Consider the following 17536-nt stretch of genomic DNA (forward strand, 5'->3'; position numbering starts at 1 on the left):
TGATCAATTGGAGGATTTATAAGGTCACCCAAGCTAGAATGGCTTACTAGGAAACCTTCAACACAAGCCAAACGAGAATCTACATTATCCAAACATAATATGATATTACAAATCATTTGTTTTATGTCTTTCAAAGAGGATAAAGTATTGTAGGTATCCACTTTCTTGTCCTTAAATATCAAACGTAGGAGAGTGGCATTTTTCTGGTGTAAGGCCAATGGATTCAAGAAATTAAGCCCTCTCTTATGAAATCTACGAGGGTTTGGAGCTCATTTCACATCATCACCGCCCAATTCTGAATCTGAGTGATATGGCTTATCCCCTACCTCTTTGATTTTCAATAATAATATCTCCCTCTTGACCTCCAAAGGAATATAATCAAAGAAGGTGGACACAAAATCAAAGGCAAAAGGTTGGCCCCTTTTGGTGCCAACATTTCCTCCTCCTCTTCTACTAGCCATCCATTGTCTAGGAGCCATAGAGGCAACAAACAAAGAACAATAGGTATAAAATTGACAAGAACATCCACTTGAAAAGTAGCGAAAAGGATGGATGACATCACCTTTATTACTATACCTCAAAACTACCCAATCGTCCCCAAAGCACCAACTCACAATACCAAATTCAAGCAACTTTTCCAGCTCCCTACACCTTAGGGACATGACATAAGCCCACCACCAGAATAAAAATTATAAACCACAAGAAACAAGGATAAAGGCATTGTGACCATGCAAAATGACCTCAATATAAATAAGAAACTCCCAAACCAACGAAAAATGGTCTAAATTAGAGAATACCAATAGCAGGGTACAAGACATTAGACCCAGACCTAGCATTATTATGAATGCAAGTACTAGAATCACCAATATACATATCCCAAATGAAAATGACTAGTAAGGGAAAAATTTGATCACAGTGAGGATAATTAACCTTTAATAATTAATGCAATAGAGATATAACAACAAATTCTCTAAGAACAACACTCATCATCAAAACATATGAAATAACAATCTTAAATTAAATGGACAAAGTAACCCAAGTGAATTTACAAAACATGGGAAAAATTCGTTGATATCACGAGCATCCAAACCTCTCCTGGAGATGACCATTCTAACAAAATAAAACCCGAGAAAGACAAATAAGGGAGGAAGAGGAACATACGTCTCATCCTCCCTCACATACCTCATACCTTTGTGAGTTCATCAACTAGATGTACTATTTAAAACAATGGTAGCACCTATTACATTGCTCATGAACTATAACAATCATGTTACACTGCATTAAGAAGAAAGGACACCTGGTGGGATGGAATGCCATCCAAAACAAGGTTTGCACCCCCATCAGGGTTTAATTTGTCTCCCTTCAACAAGTCCTGTAGAAATTAAAAACCATCCTCCAACCTAAAAAGAGGCTAGGTCACGTCCAAATCCAGAACTTGAGATCTATAGGCCATGTTTGCCAAAAATTCAGCAACCTTATTCCGCTCTCTTCTTGAATGTTGTACAATTACATATTTAAGCTGAGAGAATAATCATTTATACTTTCCACAACTCCTTCTAATCTCCAAATTTTCACAATTTTCCTAGGGATTGCCATATTAAGAGCCTGTGCACACATTGAATTACTAGCATAGAATCCCCACCAATCTATAGTAAATCAAATCTCTCATGGATGGCTATTTAGATACCATTCTCCATAGCTAGAAACTCAACTATATTATTACTAATAAAACCACCACTTTGAGAAAAAACATGTAAGGCTGATGAGTTGCAGTCTCTAAAAACACCACCAAATCCTGTCATTCTCGGATTACCCTATGACGCACCATCAAAATTCAATTTTCTGAATCCTCTTGGAGGAGGAGAGAATGCTATATTAGAAGAGGTGTTTTGGATGATTTTCTACTTATAGAAACTCATCTGTTGATTCAATTTCAATCGATGGAGAATCTTAGCATCATTATTTTCGTTCTTCTAGTCATCATTAGACCAAGAGGTGGCCAAGATGGTTTCCCAAATATTTTGAAGGATAACATCTTTTAGCATATTTTTCCTTCTTATTTTAGCTTGAAATATCCTAGCATTCCTTTATTTCCATAGATTCCAAAAAATAAAGCCTTGAACCAAGATTCATGCTCTATTAACAATAGTGTTCTTAAACATAGAGAAGTTCCATTGTATGATTAATTCCATAAAACCATCCCAAATCATTGTGACTATATGGAAAATGGAATACAAAAAATACCACACTTCTCTAGCAAAGGGGTAGTCCACCAATAAATGATCCATCGTTTCTTCATCCAAGTGACAAAGGAATAAAAGAGATGGCCCCTCAAAACCCTTGTTCCTGATGCAATCCCATGTAAGAATCATACACCTTCCCACCAACCAAAGAAATAATGAAAATTTTAGTCGATGGATTCTAGACCGAATCTTTCTCCAGATGACATCTTTCTCCAAACCAGGGTGATTACCTAAAAAAACATAGAATTATTTTACTATGAAAATCCCACTAGGATGTAGGCCCCAACGCAATATATCACCACCCTGTGAAACTCACATTTTCCTTTCTAATATGTTTCACTGGGAACTAATCCACCAAAAATCAATGCGTGAAGTTGGCCAATATTCCTTCGCATTCCATTGACGCCAAAGGGAAGGAGATGAGTCAGAATTTCAGAATCCATATAATCTATAAATACCTTCAAATCCCTAAATTCCTCTCGCTCACTAAGTTTTGATAACTGTTTCTAGGCGTCGTCCCAAAATAAAGCTAAGTTCCCTTCTCTAACTTCCCAAAAAGTACATTTTCATATAATTTCACGATTATCTTGCACCCATAACCATATACTAGAACTTGTAATATAGGAATCAAATCATAGCCTTTCTTCTTGTTGTATAAACCTTAGCATACTTCCTTATCCAAATTTTATTCCAAAATTAATTGCACCCTATTACTCAACCCCGCCATTTTTTTTCTCCCAAGGCAGAACTTAGAATAGTTTGGTCTCATAAATATAGTCCTCTTTCTAGCTTTGGTTTAATAAGTGTCTCCCACACCAATATGGACCACCCTTTAGTTTTATTTTCTCCCCTCTATAGAAATTCGCTCCATTTTGAAGTGAAGTTGCTCCAAATTGATTTTGGCCCAGGCATTACAAACATATGGTAAACTGTCAAACCCTGAAGGATGGATTTTTTAAGAATCAATCTTCTTGCAAAATTGAGAGCTCGAAACATCCAATTGTTGATCGGATTTTGTAAAATGGCAAATCCCGAAGGAGAAATTGCAGATTTTGTAAGAATCAATCTTCTTGCAAAATTGAGAATTCGAAACATCTAATTGTTGCTTTCAGCCCACGCATTACAAACATTTGGTAAAATGACAAAGCATCAAGGATGGATTTTGTAAGAATAAATCTTCTTGCAAAATTGAGAGCTTGAAACATCCAATTGTTGATATTATTTGTAAGCTTCAGAATAAGATCTTTCCAACACGATATTATTTTCGGATTAATCATTGAAGGAACACCCAAATATTTGGAAGGGAGTGAAGCTCTTTTGAATTCAAGTATAGGGGCTAAAATGAGCCCTAATTGACTCCTTACAATTAAATAAAAAAATCCTAGTCTTGTCATAGTTAATAAGAGTACGTGAAGCCTCCGTGTAGATCGAAAGATGATTAATTAGATCTCCTTTAATTCCTTGAGGGTAGGTTGACCAAAAAGACAAACATCATATACAGACTGTTGATGAGTGACAGGGAGATCTTCACCAAATAATCTCAAACTTTTGAGGGATCCCATAGAGCAAGATATGTGAGAATACCTGCCAAGCACTTCCATAGCCAATATGAAAAAAAATAGAGATAATGGATCTCCATAATGTAATCCACATGATGAATTAAAAGTAACAAGCTAAGAACCATTAATCAAAATTGAATAAAATGGAATAGAGATAAGATATCTTATCTAAGAGATCCATTGCCACAAAAAACCAAATGTATCCGTAACCTATAACAAGTAATCCCAAATGATCATATCATAATATTTTGACATATCAATTTTAATCATCATACTTGGTTTCTTCAGAGTCTTCAGAGAGTGTAGAATCTCTTGAACTGTTATGATATCATCCTTCGACAAAAATAGTTTTTTAGGGAGAGATAAGATCCTTAAGAAGTGATTTCAAATGATTGAAGATAATTATGGTGATGACCTTGTATATTACATTACATATGGAAATAAGTCTAAAACCACTTGGGTCTTTAGGTTTTCCATGTTTAGGCACTAATGAAATGAATGTAACATTCAGTATGCCCCACATTGATTGGTATTTTCGAGATTCCTCAACTATCTCATGGATCTCCAATTATAAAAATGACCAGCAAGCCTTCAAGAATTATGATGTATATCCATCCGGTCCAGGTGCCTTGTTAATAAGCATGGCCATAATTTTGTCCTCCACTTATTGGAATGAAATCGGTCTCAGTTATGCAAAGTTTTTCTCCCTACTAATGAGTTTAGGAATGCAACCTGTTATTTTCTTCTGGCCACCCATTTATTTTGAAAAGGCTTCGAGATAACTTCCTTATTATAAGAAATCAACTCCTCCTCAATAGATTGATTATTGAGTTTTCGTAAAACATCTCTTCCAATGCCAAGATCTACTTCTCCTAAAAGTATCATGCATATGGCATTCCAATACCTGCTTCTCCTAAAAACTGTTTCCAATTTTTTTTTGTTCCATAATTTTATCTTGGGTTTCAATGCTTTGAGTTTAAACTAAAAGATGATACATCTTTTTCTTACCTTTGACTGCAAGATCCTCCCATCATTTTTTATCTTTCGCCACAAAATCTAGAGCTTGAATCCATAATCCATCGAAGCAGAAAGACTTATTCTTTAGGCCTCCCTTAAGATCTATTTCCAATCTAACAAGCCAATGATCATACCTTAGACAAGGAATAGTACACTCCTCAAGAAATACATCTTTTTCCATTACTACCTCTAAAACTAGGAATCGATCCAATCAACTTTCCACCTAGTGTTTGCCTCACTGTTGATTGTTCCATGTGAAAATCCCATTAATAGTAGGCACATATACCAGCTGTAATTTCTCCAAAAATGATACAAATGAGTTTGATTCCAAATCTACCTTGTGAATCCCAACTTTTTTTCATCTAGATTTCTAATTAAGTTAAAATATCCCCCAAGAATCCAAAGAGAATATTTAATTAACCTCAAATGAACTTCTATATCTTCCATAAATCTCAATTTTCCCCACCATAAGAGGTCTATATACTGGAGTCACACTCACTAATTCTTTTGAGCCTAAATAATGAAAGTGACCTGTCAAAATTCTATGGCTAGCCATCCAATCATGAAAAACAATTTCCATCGTGTTCCATATAATTTCTAATCCTCCCAAACTCCCTTTAGAATCAAGGGCCATAACCTTACACCCTGTTACACAAAATATTGTCACCATGACTTTCTGTAATCAGTGTGGGTCTATCATCACTCATACTGACCTCCTATGCAAGTCTCAAACCTCAGCTCTTCATGTCAAGCTTTAAAAATGAGAGAAAGTCTTTGAAAATCTATAAAACTCTGGTTCCGCACTTTCTCTTACTGTTACTTGTGGTCCCGCACCCCTTGGTCATGCTACCTGTGGACCTTCCCACTCTGTCTCTAAAGGAGTGGGTGCGGACCCCTGTAAAAGTCAAAAAGGTGCAAGTTTATTCTTAAAAACTCACTTTGGATTAATTCTGGACGCCTCTAGAAGGAATCTTGACGTGGTTGGTTCGCTCCTAGGTGGTTCATGCATCCCATAACTAAAGGAGCTAACCCCTTGATGAGAGGAGCTTATCCCTTTGAAGGTGGACCTAGTAACTTCCCTCCTCTGCACTATAAATTGAGGCATTGGGCTGGTTGCTAGGGAGGTTGAAAGCTGAACATTTTTTAGGGTAAATGTTGTTGGAATTGAGACTTCCTAGTTAAGCTTGAGAGGAGAGATTACATACCTTTTGGCTTCTTTGGGAAGAGAGTGAAACTTGTCAAAGTAGAGGAGATTCTTGCTGGACCCTGGGAGGAGCTTGTACAACATCAAGGCACCAAGGTTGTAAAGTTCTTCTTTGATTAAAGTTAATACAATCAGATTCATTTTTCTCAATAAATTGTCTTATATGGTTTATTTCATGAATTCCTTGATCATCATGATAATTATGGTTTATTATATTTGCTTTTCAGATGCTATTTGATATATGTGCCTGTTTGTGTTTGCAGATTCTTTAAAAAGGAGCTCATTTGGATCAACGGAGCGTGGATTTCACAAACTAGCACTGGACTCAAGGTAGGCCTAAAACATCTACTAGCCTTTATTTATAAATCGCATATTTAGAGAAAGATAGAATTTGTTTGGTTTGTTTGTCGCTAGATATCCATATATACTAGGGAGGTCGCTCTTGTCTGCAAGAACGACTTATCTGCCCGACAAAATGGTGACTCCACTGGGGACTTGAATTTTTGGTTTTTGCCTTTGCTTTTACTTTGTTTGTGTGTGGTTTGACCTCCTAGATTCTTTAGGCGTGTGATTCAAAATTGTTTGGTTCTTTAGAGACTTTAGGTGGTTTTCATTGAGATTTTTCTTTTTTTGCGTGTGAAGTAATTAAAAAATTTTAATCGTGGCTGAATTACCGAGGCAGTCCCGTAGACTTCGGGGCCAACCTCCTGAGTTTTCACCAAGCTAGCTTGAAGGGCTACGAACCCTTGTAACTCCTAGTGACAGTAGATTTGGGTCACCAGAAGAAGGAGAGTCTTCTTTAGTTGTGCATCCTGATTATCAAGTTCAAGCACCAGAGTATATTATTGAACCTGTTTCTTTTTCCGAAGTTACTGGTAGTTTTTCTTCTACTAGTGAGTTAGCAGAGGAACCTGAAATATTTGAACCTGAAACTGAACCTGCTACTACTCTATCATCAGGATTTGCCTCTCCAACTTCCAGTGGTCCTGGTTCACCCAAGGTAGAAAGAGCCATTACCCAAAATCTTCCTTCTGGACTTATTGCTATTGAAGAACTTGTTGACACCTAATCCGAAACGGATGAGGTGAAGTCGGACAGTCATCTAGAAGATGAACTGATCCGTTTTGTATTTGTATAAATAAAGTGCTAGCTAATGAATAATATATCAATCAGTGTTTTCTCTCGTTCAATTGCTGGAGTTACCCTAGCCTGACATGGTATCAGAGCTCAGGTCCCAGTGCCTAAAATTAGCTGTAACTCCTGCTGGCTGCCTCTGCCTCTGCGCTCTCTGGCTTGAGTGTTTATCTGACACACCTCTGCTCCCTGACCTGCGCCCTCTGCCATTACGTACGTTGCTGCCAATACGTTGAATCCAGCTGCAAGGCGCTTGACACTTCCTGGAAGGACGCTGCTAGACTCTTCTCATTACTGCGTGTTGGTGAAACTGAGGTATGCTAAGTGCTGTGGACTGCGTTGTTGTATTGAGGCTGTGACTATATTTTAATGAAAGACTGCATTTTTAAAGAACTGAGGTTTGAAGTATGGTGACTGCGTCATTGCCCTTCTGAAATCTGGAGCTGTGTTTTTTTGTAAGACTGAGCTGAAGACTGCGTTGGCTGCGTATTTTAATGACCACTGCATGACTGCGTTTTGATGCCTCCATGTGCCTTCATGATCTGCGTCTGTTTGTAATGGTGTGACTACATTGATATATATTGAATGTTCACTCTGCGTATATATTAAATGTTGGTGCGTATATATTGTGATATATATATTGATTAATGCTGGCTGCGTATATATTGTGATATATATTGATATATAAAAAAAAGGCAGTGAGCGCCCTCATTCTTTGATTAAGCAGTGAGATCAATAAGGCATACATTGAAGTTGCTGCGTAGAGTAATGAGGAGTTACCATTGCTGTAACCATTGAAGTTGCTGCGTAGAGTAATGAGGAGTTATGCGTTGAATAGTTTTTTAACATCAAAAACTGTGATATATATGTGCGCCCTTTTTTCAAAACAATGGTATATGCTGAGCGCCCTCTTCTTTTGAGCAGTGATATATATATATGAGCGCCATTTTTTGTTTGATATATGTAAGCAGTGAGCGCCCTCATTTTTTGTTAAACAGTGATATAGTGATATATGTGAGCAGTATTTGAGCAATGAACACTATGTGAGCCCCCTTTGATTTTTAAACAGTGATATATGTGAGCAGTGAACAGTGTATTGAGCGCCCTTTGATTTTTGAACAATGATATATATATATATATATATATGTGAGCAGTAATATATATATGCTATGGAATGTTAGAAGAAAAATAAATGCATAAGGCTATTACATAATATATTTTTTTCCAGCAGAAGTCTTGCTGTGACATAAGAATTTTTTCCCAGCAGAAGTTTTCTATCAACAGAAGTTTTTGGCAGAGATAATTTTTTTTTACAGAATGCATTCAATCATTTCAATGGTCGGAATAGTTCTCACTGGCAAGGAGAACTATCCTAAATGGTCTCGGATGGTGAAACACACCCTCATCTACAATGAGCTGTGGAAAGGTGTGTGTGTCGGAGAAGAAGACAGAGACCCTGTGCAGCCCACATCAGACAAAGAACTCGCCATTTGGGAAAACAAGAACAGCAAAGCCTTTGCATTGATCGCAGCATCTGTAAATGAGGAAGTAAGTCGTCATATTTCATCCTATTCCACTGCCTTTGAAGCTTTACAAAAGCTCAAAGAACTCTATGATACACATTCTGCACTTGAAGTTGTTCAGCTCATGATTAAACTCTTCACTCTTGAACTGAAAAATAATGATCCTCTTACTCTTGCTTCTGAAATAAAGTCTATAGTGCATGACATTAAATCCACTAAGGTTGAGCTGGATATCTCTCTTATTGCCTTTCTCAAAGCACTCTATCCTACCTACTCTAACTATCTTGAGTCTTTACAAGCAAATGGAAATCTTAAAGATATAACCTTTGACACTCTTGTGAAAAAGTTTGCTGAAACAGAGAAAGCCTTTGGAAAGAAAACAGTCCCTGAATCTTCTGAAGAGACCGTTTGCCTTGCTCATAAAGAAAAGCAGCCTGCTCAAGATTCTACAAGAGGAAGAGGAAGAGGAAGATACTTCAGAGGCAGGGGGGGCAGACATCCTCAAGCAGAAAAGGCAGATCTGCATTGCATTCGCTGCAAACGAAATGGATCACATGATGCTTCTACATGCAAGCTACCATGGGACAAAGTTGAGCAGAGAAGAAATCAGTAGAAAGGTAAAACTGATGACTCAGACAAAGGTAAAGCACCTGAATCTGCTCACTATATTGAGGCACAATGTAATATTGGAGTAAATGAAGATTTGTTTAATGCTTCATTTGCTTCTTCGAAAAATGACTGGTTGCTTGATTCAGGAGAAACCTGTCATATGACTCATAGGAGAGATTTCTTTGAAGATTTCACTAACAATGTTGATGGAGCAGTATACTTTGCAGATCAGTCAAAAATCAAGCCATCAGGGCTTGGCACAATCAGGCTTAAACTGCCTGGTCTTCCAGACTTTCTTCTGGATCATGTTCTATATCTCCCACAGCTGAAGAGAAACTTGTTGTCCCTGGTCCACATCCGCCAACAAGGTCACTCCATTCACATGTTTGATGGCAAGCTTGAGGTAAGAAAGGCATCTGACCACTCACTTGTCATGAGAGGTATAGAAGAAGAAAGACTCCTTAAACTGCAAGGAACCTCTGCTCATGCACAACATTTCTCATATATTTCTCATCATGAAGAAGGTGCACTTTCATCAAGTTTATTATGGCATGCTAGATTTGGACATTTAAACTATGATAGTATCCGCTTGTTGAAGAAAAATGGTGTTGCTGGTTTGCCTACAATTCCTAGAAAACATAAACAATGTGATGCTTGCATTCTAGGAAAGCACAGCAAACAGTCTTTTCATGATTCACATTCAAGAGCACATAGGAAGCTTGAACTTATTCATTCAGATTTATGTGGTCCAATGCCTGTTTCTTCTGCAAATGGAAATAAATATATCATGACATTTATTGATGATTACACCAGAATGTGTTGGGTTTACTTATTGAAGAACAAATCTGATGCTTTTCAAACATTCAAGAATTTTCATAAGTGGATTGAAAATGATGCACAGTCTCATATTGGGTCTATTCGCACTGATAATGGAAAAGAATATACATCAAATGAATTTGAACACTATCTTCGCCAACATGGGATTAAACATCAAACAACTGTGCCTTATAATCCTCAATAGAATGGTGTAGCTGAAAGAATGAACAGAACAATTTTGAATATGGTACGATCCATGCTTTTCTTCAAAAATGTAAAGACAATGTTTTGGGCTGATGTTGTTCTATGTGCTGCATATATAAAGAATAGATGTCCATCTAGTGCTATAAGAAACAAGACTCCTTATGAATTGTGGTATGGACATGTTCCTTCGGTAAAACATCTCAGGATATTTGGTTCCACCTATTATGCTTTAATACCAAAGGTACATAGAAACAAACTTGGTGCTAGAAGTCGTAAGTGTATCTTCCTGGGGTATTCAAACACATCTAAAGCATACCGCCTTTATGATGAAGTAAATAAAAAGTTTGTTTTATCTAGAGATGTCATTTTTCTTGAATCATCCAAATCTGACAGTGTTGTTGAGCGGCAACTTGATCGCTTGGATAGATTCACAAAACCGAAATCATTTCAAGAGTTTGATAATCAGATTCCACATCTTGAAGGGGGGATTCCTATACTAGATCAACATGTGGAATCTTCTTCTGAAGAACAATCTCCCCTGCATGACACTCCAACAACGGATGATGCTTTAAGTGATGTAATTGATAGAATTGGGAGACTTAATCTTGATTCAGACCCAACTCAATCAACAGAACAACCTGGACCATCTCAGAAAGGTCCCCCAAAGTGGCTGACAAAGACACTTGAAAGTGTTCATCCTGATGAAATTGGAAAAACAGGAACCAGAAATTCAAACCGACAAGATGGAGGTGATGTAGATAACTCTAATTCACCTGTTGATATGGATGTTACTTATGATTGTGAATTGAACTTGTCTACAGATTTTGAACCAACTTCCTTCAAAGAAGCAGCTTCTCATGATGAATGGAAAGAAGTGATGCAGAAGGAGTATGATGCCCTCATAAAGAATGGCACTTGGAAGCTGGTTGATCCTCCATTTGGAACCAAACCAATTGGCTGCAAGTGGGTCTACAAGAACAAGTACAAAGCTGATGGCTCACTTGACAAGCACAAAGCTAGGCTTGTGGCAAAAGGTTTTGCACAGAAGGAAGGGGTCGATTATGAGGAAACTTTTTCTCCCACAGCAAAATGGGCCACCATCCGGACACTCTTTGCACTAGCTGCTCAGAACGGTTGGAAAGTCCATCAAATGGATGTAAAAACTGCATTCTTGAATGGAGATCTAAAAGAGAATGTTTTTATGTCCCAGCCTGAAGGATTTGCTGTGAAAGGACATGAACACAAAGTATGCAAACTTGTGAAGTCCTTGTATGGCCTCAAACAAGCACCTCGAGCCTGGTATGAAAAACTAACTGAGCATCTTCTGAAACTCAACTTCAATCATTTTGATCTTGATGTTGCAACTTTATTTGTCAAGAAAGTTGGCAAAACAGTTGTATATCTTGTGGTATATGTAGATGATCTTTTAATGACAGGGAACAATGAAAGCTATATTGCATCCATAAAGAAAGAATTAGGAAAAAATTTTGAAATGACTGATTTGGGCTTTGTTCATTACTATCTTGGCATTGAAGTAACCCAACATCCAAAGTCCATATTTCTTTCTCAAAAGAAATACATTGGAGATTTGTTATACAGATTTGGCATGACAGAGTGCAATCCCCTTTCTACTCCAATGGAACAAAACTTGAAGCTCACATCTACTGAAGGAAAGGAATTTGAGGATGCAACAAAGTATAGACAACTTGTAGGAAGTCTCATCTACCTCACTACTACCAGACCAGACATTTCATTTGCTGTTGGAATCCTCTCCAGGTTTATGAAAAGGCCTTGTGAGGGACATTGGTCTGCTGCAAAAAGAGTTCTAAGGTACTTGAAGGGAACTCAAGACCTTGGAATCAAGTATACACAGGTGGACGACTTCAACTTGATTGGATACTCTGATTCAGACTTCGATGGAGACAAATAAACTGGGGTATCTACTTCAGGATATGCTATGAGTCTTGGATCAGGAGCTGTCTCCTGGAGATCACGCAAACAATCAGTACTAGTAGATTCCACAACAAAAGCAGAATACGTGGCAGCAGCTGAAGCAACGAAAGAAATTGTGTGGCTTAGGAAAATTCTTGAAGATTTGCAGGTAAAACAAATACAATCAACTCCACTCATGATTGATAACACATCTGCAATAAAGTTGGCCAAGAACCCAAAGTTCCATGATCGTACTAAGCACATCAATACTAAATATCATCTGATCCGACATCATGTTGAGGCCAAAACAATCCATCTCTGTCATTGTTCCACAAACGAGAAAATTGCAGACATCTTCACCAAAGCGCTTGGAAGAGAAAAGCTTGAAAGATTCAGAATGATGCTTGGACTCACCAACATCCCTTCAGATTAAGTGGGGGAATGTTGACACCTAATCCGAAACGGATGAGGTGAAGTCGGACAGTCATCTAGAAGATGAACTGATCCGTTTTGTATTTGTATAAATAAAGTGCTAGCTAATGAATAATATATCAATCAGTGTTTTCTCTCGTTCAATTGCTGGAGTTACCCTGGCCTGACAGAACTTGTTACTCTGGAAGAAGGTATACCTATCCCTGAAAATCAACCAGCTATAGAACTTAGGGAGCGTGAATCAATCTTTTACAGTCCACCTAGGAGGGACGCTTGGTATCTTTCATTGACCAATTTTTTGGAAAACCCGGGACTAAGTTTTTCACCACCTCGCATTCATTTTCATCCAACACCTAGGGGTTATTATCCTCCTTTGAATATGTCGAGACAGTCATCCATGTTTTCTCAATCTCCATAAACATTTTTATATGGTGGTCCTTCTGTTCCCTCTGGGTATTAGTCACTTACTGGTACTTTTTCGGGAGCATCTCCTCAACCTGTTGAACAAGGGTTATTAACTGGTAATAACGGAACTAAGTCGTTGAGTGTAGAAGATATTCTTATGATGTCAGGTACCATTCAAAATTTGCAACCTCAAGGTGGCCAGTTACCGCCTGGGGGGCAGCCTCAAGGTCCTCAATTATCGCCTGGGGGGCAACCTCAAGGTACCCAATTACCACCTAGGGGGCAACCTCAAGGACAATACATACCTACGGGACAGTACATTCCTCAAGGTCAACCCCAAACTCAGTATGTACCTCAAGGTCAACCCCAGTATCAATATGTACCTCAAGGTCAACCCCAGTATCAGTACGTGCCTCAAGGTTATCAACCTCAAGGTCAGTACCCAACCCAAGGTTTCCAACCACCTTCAGGTCAATCATTTGTCCAAGGAGCTGGAAATGTACCTTTGAATTATCAACCCTACCCTCAACCCGGTTATGGTCCTCAATATGCTCAACCTTCTATGGGTCCATACCCCGGAATGAACTTAGTGTGGGATCCATCTCAATCTCAACAGATCTTACAACCGAATGTGCAGTTGTCATCTCAATCTGGACAACCCTTGGTTTCTGGTTCAACCCAGCAACCTGTCCAGCCTACCATTCAAACTTCTGCACCTTCTGTAGTTTCTCAGCCTAGGCCTAGTTCGCCTCGAACTCCGCCTCAAACGACTGCTGCAACATCTGTTCCATCTACCCCACCTACTTCTGGAGTATCGACAGCTCTGGTTTCTACTGTTCCTGCATCAATTCCTCAAGCATCTTTACCTCAGTCTGGACCCACAATTTAGACTTCGGTTCAAATGCATGTAGGACAACCTGGTCCAAGTACGGTTGTCACAAGTCAACCTCAATTTACTTATCAACCGTACCAGGGACAGTACCAATTCGGTCCTGTTGTGCAGAACCCAGTCTATTAGTATCAACCGTACCCTGGATATACTTATCAACAACCTCAACAACCCCAGTACGGTCCAGTTAATCCTGGTTTTCCGGGAGGATATAATATCCCAAATGCAATTCCAATTCCTAGTTATCCTGGATATCCTCCTCTTAGGGCTGGTCTAATGACCCAGAGTTTTCATGACCCTAATCGTCAGTTACCATTCATTGCAACTTTGGACTTGCCTGATTTGTCGTGCCTTACGAACGATCCGATTAATTATCTTCCGTTTTGGCCGCCAATGCCGAATAAGTTGCCTAGTGATATTCCTAAGTTTGAAGGTAAATCAGGAGAGGATTCGTCGAACCATGTGATGACTTATCACCTCTGGTGTGCATCTAACTCCATTTCAGATGATTCAATTCATTTACGGCTTTTTCAACGCACTCTAATTGGTCTTGCGGCCAAGTGGTACATTGAGTTACCGCGAGCCACTTTTTATAACTTTAGTCAGTTAGCTACTTCGTTTTTAACTCATTTTCAGTTGCCAGTCAGATATGAAAATGGCACGAAATTATTAACTTCATTAAAATAGTCAACGTCAACTTATATTTCAGATCACATTCATGAATGGAGACGTCGACGACGTTTAGTGAAAGTTTTTATTCCAGATCAGATCTTAGCAGAATGGTTTGTTAAATCATTATTACCGAAAATCACTGAGGATGTAGCTAAGGCAGGAGTCGTTACTGAAGAGCAAGTAATTGCTCAATCTCAGTACCCTGACCTCGTTTATACGCAGTCGGGTACATTACACGAGAAAATCCTCGATCTTCCTAAACAAAATCAAATAACTGCAGCTCCTTCAGGGTCTCATGCCGTTGATGGTATGATTGGTACAGTTAATACCAAAAGTAAGAAGAAATCTTCCAAGAATTCTTCTCCTATCATAACTTTACCAGATTCCCCGACAGGAGATTCTTCTGTGGAAATTTCTACCGATATTCATGTTGTAGAGTCATCTACAGCCAAATCAAAATCCGGCGGTAAAAAGAAAGGGAAGAAGAAAAATAAAACAGATAAAAATTCGAAAGAGAAACCAGAAAAAACGGAATCTACTGATGAGAAACGTAAACCTCGTTATCCTTGTCTCATTTGTGACGAAGAGCATTTTACAAGAGACTGCCCTCATCACGCTGAGGTTGCAAAAATCGTCAAAGGTTCTCAAATGCCTGTTGTTTTGAAGGATCCTTTTCCTAGTCAAGACAGTAAGATGATAGGTTCTTCCTCAAATGCCTAAGAAGAACCCATAATGATGATGTCCCATGTTAGGATTGCGACACAATCGCAAGATTATGAAAGTAAAAGTCATGTTGGTGGTAAGGAAGCAGAATCTTCTAATTCGAACCCATCAACTTCAACTCCCGGTTCCGATCCACTACAGATTGAGAAACCTAACCCAGACTTAGTAATCAAACCACCCGCCAAGGGTATACTTCGAAAGTCAGCTTTCAATCCACATGCGAGACTTGCTCAGAACTATAACATTGTTGAAGATTTGGCCATTTCACCTTCAACAATGTCGGCTTTAGAGGTGCTACAATCATGTCCAGCACAACGTAAATTTCTATTGTCGGCTATAGGAGCTGTTGATATTCAGGACTCGAACCTTATAATTTTCGATTTAGAAAATAGTACACCTCGCTTACCTCATCAAAAGGCTTTCCAAATTCCAATGTTAGTCAAAAACAGACCTTGCTATAAGACTGTGATTGATGAGGGAGCCTCAACGTGTATTATGTCGATCCAGTGTTGGAGATCGCTTGGTTCTCCTACACTTAATCAATCCCCAACGATTCTAAAGGCTTTTGATGGTCGTGGGTTCCATCCTTATGGCATTCTACAGGATTTACCTATAGGGGTTGAAGGAAAAACTATTAATCTAGATGTGGAGGTGGTTGATGCCCCTATAGATTACAACCTTCTCTTGGGTCGTAGTTGGTCTTACGCTATGACTGCTATTGTTTCATTAGTCTTTCGGCTTATAAAGTTTCCTCATAATGGAAAGATCGTAACTATAGACCAGCTAACTTACTTTTCATCCGACCCAGCCTCTTCTGAAAGTATCCAGCATGTCGGCAAAACAAATATCCCTTATAAGGATGTTGGAGTAGGACTAGTTAGAGATTCTGGTTTACTAGGAACTTTTTCCTTTCCTCCTCCCAACGTATTGCCTTCTACTGCAACCATTCATATGATTTCATCAGACACTATTGTTTACGATGATCCTTGGATCGTACCTTCCGAATCTGAGATAGATTCATTTGGTGATGATATGCCTTTGAGTCCATATGAAATTGCGTATCAGGCCGTACAGTCGTTTTCCGACCCTTCTTCAACCGAAATCAACTTAATGAATGTAGTCCATGAAGAATCACTTTCAACATCAAAATCAGATTCAACAACGTTTTCCGAACTTGTTCACACTGATGAGAAAATTCATGAAATCTTGTCTGTTGATGATTTACCATGGGAAGATCTTCATCATAGATCTTCGTTTTTACCTGAGATTGATCATTTTGAAAATGATTTTTCATCTATTTTTACGACTGATTATGTCAAGGAACCACAAAATCCATTGAAAAATCCTGATTTTGAGTTAAATTTGGGAAATATTTCTCGAACTATTCCTATTGACATTTCGGTTAAGCCTGGAATTGTTGAAAACATTCATATAGGTGCCTCTTGTATGGAAAATGAAATTCAAACATATAAGGCCCTATTTCAAGAATTCCATGACGTGTTTGCCTGGTCATATGAGGAAATTCCAGGAATTGACCGAGCAATTATTGTTCATGCAATCAAAACTTACCCGAATGCTAAACCCATCCGGCAACGTTTGCGTCAGATTCACCCGCGAAAAGCTGCTGCAATTAAAGCAGAAGTTGAAAAATTACTTAAAGAAGGTTTCATTTATCCAATTCCTTTAACGGATTGGGTATTGAATATCGTTCCTGTTAACAAAAAGCAAGGAACAATAAGAATATGTATCGATTATAGGGATATTAATCAAGCCTGTCCAAAAGACAATTATCCGACTCCCTATATCGATCAAATCATTGATGATTGTGCCGGCAATGAAATATTCTCCTTCATGGATGGTTTTTCCGGATACAATCAAATAAATATTCTACCTGTTGATCAACCAAAAACGGCTTTCATTTGTCCATGGGGGACATTTTCTTATTGCAAATTACCTTTTGGGCTTAAGAACGCCGGTGCAACTTTTCAAAGGGCCATGTCTTACGCATTTCATGACATCAAGCACATTGTGCAACCCTATCTCGATGATTTACCTGCTCATTCATTACATCGAGCCGATCATCTCATTCATTTACGAGCAATCTTTATGAGGTGTAGGCATTATCGAATCAGGTTGAATCCACATAAGTGTGTTTTCTGTATAGAAATGGGTCA

Source organism: Pinus tabuliformis, chromosome 9 (assembly GCF_031772625.1).
Source record: "Pinus tabuliformis cultivar Carrire ecotype Pingquan chromosome 9, CPIR1, whole genome shotgun sequence".
Classification (NCBI taxonomy): Eukaryota; Viridiplantae; Streptophyta; class Pinopsida; order Pinales; family Pinaceae; genus Pinus; species Pinus tabuliformis.